Source organism: Arachis hypogaea, chromosome 14, assembly GCF_003086295.3.
Source record: "Arachis hypogaea cultivar Tifrunner chromosome 14, arahy.Tifrunner.gnm2.J5K5, whole genome shotgun sequence".
In the NCBI taxonomy this organism is placed as follows: domain Eukaryota; kingdom Viridiplantae; phylum Streptophyta; class Magnoliopsida; order Fabales; family Fabaceae; genus Arachis; species Arachis hypogaea.
Window position 1 is genome coordinate 50,082,294 of NC_092049.1, and position 3,528 is coordinate 50,085,821.

At 41.2% G+C, this 3,528-nt stretch overlaps 1 non-coding gene across 1 annotated transcript; it reads right to left on the bottom strand.

Annotated features, from left to right (window-relative positions):
* Positions 1-1,656: 1,656 nt before the first annotated feature.
* Positions 1,657-1,760, bottom strand: LOC112746688 (small nucleolar RNA R71). Its single transcript, XR_003174558.1, has one exon. It is a non-coding gene; the product is annotated as a small nucleolar RNA R71 (small nucleolar RNA).
* Between the last annotated feature and the right edge of the window lie 1,768 nt (positions 1,761-3,528).

Consider the following 3,528-nt stretch of genomic DNA (forward strand, 5'->3'; position numbering starts at 1 on the left):
ATCTTTCCACTTGATTTTACTTGAAAGCTTTCGATCTTCATCCAATTGAGTAGTTATCTTGGAAGAGAAGCTATTCAAACTTGGATCTCTTTTGAACCTTGGAAGAGGAATGAAGAGATCAAGCTAGAAATGCTTTCTCATCCTGGACCAAATTGGGTTTGGATGGGTATGTGACTGTAACCCTCTCAATACTTGGTTTGGGAAATGCATGTGGTATAATCAGTGACCATACTTCATCTCTTCTCATGAGCAATTGACCAAGGAATTGGCTTTTGATCAAGATTTGAAAGATTGAATTGCAAGGAATTGCAATTCAATCACTTAAGATTGCCAAGGAGATCAATGAGTGCGTTGATTGAGGAAGAGATGAAAATGAACTTGATCTGGAGAATTGCAACATCTCCTAAGCCCAATGAACTCCCCATCTCTAATCTTACCCATTCTCTTTAATTTCTGCGATTTACTTTTATGAGCAAATCCCCCATTCCCATTTATAATTCTGCAATTTATTTTCAGTCATTTACTTCCAGTCCTTTAATTCTAGCATTTACTTTTCTGTTATTTACATTCCCGCTATTTTATTTTCTGCAATTCTCAACCCAATTTCTGGATTCGCTCAACTAGAACATTCTTCTAATTAAAGTTGCTTGATCAATCAATCCCTGTGGGATTTGACCTCACTCTATTGTGAGTTTTTACTTGACGACAACTTCGGTACACTTGCCAAAGGAAGATTTGTTGAGAGACAAGTTTTTTCCCGCATCAAGTTTACGGCGCCGTTCCCGGGGATTGATTGTGCATCAACAATGATTGGATTGGAAGATCACTAGATTGAGCATTTTATTTTGTGAATTTCATTTTTCTATTTGAGTGATTTACTTTTTGTTTTAGCTAAACTTCTTCCCTTTTCCATCTACTCTTTTGTTTTTCTTTGTTATTTTTAATTCTGTTTGCTAACCCACTAACTGTTTGATATATTGCATCACCCACAACTAACAATAACTCTGACACAAATACTGTCTGCACCTATTTTCTTTGCTTGTACTTGTTTGTTGTATGACAGGGAGAAGAAGCGGGGCTTCAACTTCCTTTTATTCTGAACCAGAGAGAATCTTCCTTAGACTAAGGAGGGAGGCAAAAGGAAAACGAGTAGTTGGTGCTGAAGAAGAGGAGGAACAGTTTGAGGAATACTTTGAACCAAACATGGAAGAAAACATGGAAAATCATCATGAAGGAGAGACTCACAACCATGGCAGAGGAGGTGGAGCAAATCATGTTGGGGAGGATAGAAGAGTTTTGGGCTCTTACATTAATCCAAACCCAGGCAATTGTGGAAGTAGCATCCAAAAGCCAACAATCCATGCCAACAACTTTGAACTTAAACCACAGCTCATCACCGTTGTTCAGAACAACTGTTCATTTGGAGGAGGTGTTCAAGAAGATCCCAACTAACATTTGACCACCTTCCTGAGAATATGTGACACAGTGAAATCTAATGGTGTTCATCCTGACGCCTATAGATTGCTCTTATTTCCCTTCTCACTCAGAGACAAGGCACCCAAGTGGCTGGAATCCTTTCCAAGGGAGAGCTTGACAACTTGGGAGGACGTGGTGAACAAATTCTTAGCAAGATTCTACCCTCCTCAACGAATCAATAGGCTGAGAGCTGAGGTTCAAACTTTCAGGCAACAAGATGGTGAGACTCTGTATGAAGCATGGGAGAGGTTCAAAGACTTAACAAGGAGGTGTCCACCCGACATGTTCAACGAATGGGTGCAGCTGCACATTTTCTATGAAGGGCTCTCTTATGAGTCAAAGAAAGCAGTAGACCATTCATCTGGAGGGTCCTTGAACAAGAAGAAGACCATTGAGGAAGCCATAGATGTTATTGAAACAGTAGCAGAAAATGACTACTTCTATGCTTCCGAAAGAGGGAACACAAGAGGAGTGATGGAGCTAAACAAAGTAGATGCTCTGTTGGCCCAAAACAAGCTCATTACCCAGCAGCTGGCTGACCTCACCAAGAAGATGGAGATGAACCAAGTAGCAGCAATCTCCACTTCATTAACAACACAAGAAGGAGTAAACCAAGAAGCAGAAGGGAGTCAGGAGCAAGCCAACTACATTGGGAATTCACCAAGGAAAAACTATGATCCATACTCCAAGACTTACAACCCTGGATGGAGAAATCATCCAAACTTTGGGTGGGAAAGTGAGCAAGATCAAAACCAAGACCAGAGACGTTACAACTCCAACAACAATGCAGCTCACCAACAATTCACCCAGAGGACATCTCAACACCCCCACAACAACACTTCTCCACATACTTATCAAAACCAAAACAGCACATCTGCTCCGAACCACTCATCAATTGATGACAGGCTCTCTAAGATTGAAGCCTTACTTGAAGGAATATGCCAAGAGATTCAAGAAAATAAGGTGTTCAAAGAGGAGGTGCGAGCCAATATTAAGAATCAGGGAGAAACCATTAGGAAGATGGAATTTGAGGTGGGATATTTAGCTGAGAAGATTCCCAAACCTACTGATAGCTTCCCAAGTGACACTGAGAAAAACCCCAAGGGAGAAGCAAAGAAAGTAAGATGGGAAGATTGCAAAATGGTCACTACAAGTGATCAATAGATTGAAGACAAGCAAGGCAAAATGTGCAAACAACCTGAAGACAACTCAACAAAGGAGGAGGATAGAGATCACAAAGAACCAGAAACCTCACAACAAGAGCTGCTGAAGCTCTATGCACCATTCCATCAACTGCTCAATGGTGCTGTGGGAAAAAGAATATACTCAAGGTTCCTAGACTTGTTTGCATCTCTGCATGTGAACATACCATTCATCAAGGCAATTCAACAAATGCCTGCATTCATCAAGTATATGAAGGAACTTCTTCCCAGGAAAAGTTCACTCAAGGGAGGGCAGACTATAGTGATGAACAAGGAATGTAGTGCCCTTATTCAACCTGAGTTGCCTACAAAAAGAAGAGACCCAGGAAGTTTTCATATCCCTTGTGCCATAGGTGAAAACATGTTCGACAGAGCACTATGCGATTTAGGGGCCAGCATCAACTTACTGCCCTTATCCCTGGTGAAGAGGCTGCAGATCAATGAGATAATGCCTACAGATGTCATTATCAGACTGGCTGACAAAACTCAAAAGCAAGCAATAAGAGTGGTGGAAAATGTGTTGCTAAAGGTTGGGAAGTACTTTCTCCCAACAGACTTTGTCATTCTGGACATGGAAGAAAGTCACACTCACCCAATCATATTGGGAAGACCATTTCTAGCTACGGCCAGAGCACTTATCGATGTTGAGAAATGGGAGCTAATATTGAGAATCCATGATGAACGAATCAGCTTCAATGTTTTCAAACTCTCACAAGAAACAGCTCAAGAGGACAAGGAACTAAGCACAAATGACAATGAGACACTGAAGGAGGAAACAAGCACTGAAGCACAGCCAGTTCATTCTGAGACCCCCTTAACTGACATACAAGGAAAATAGCAATTGCCACAG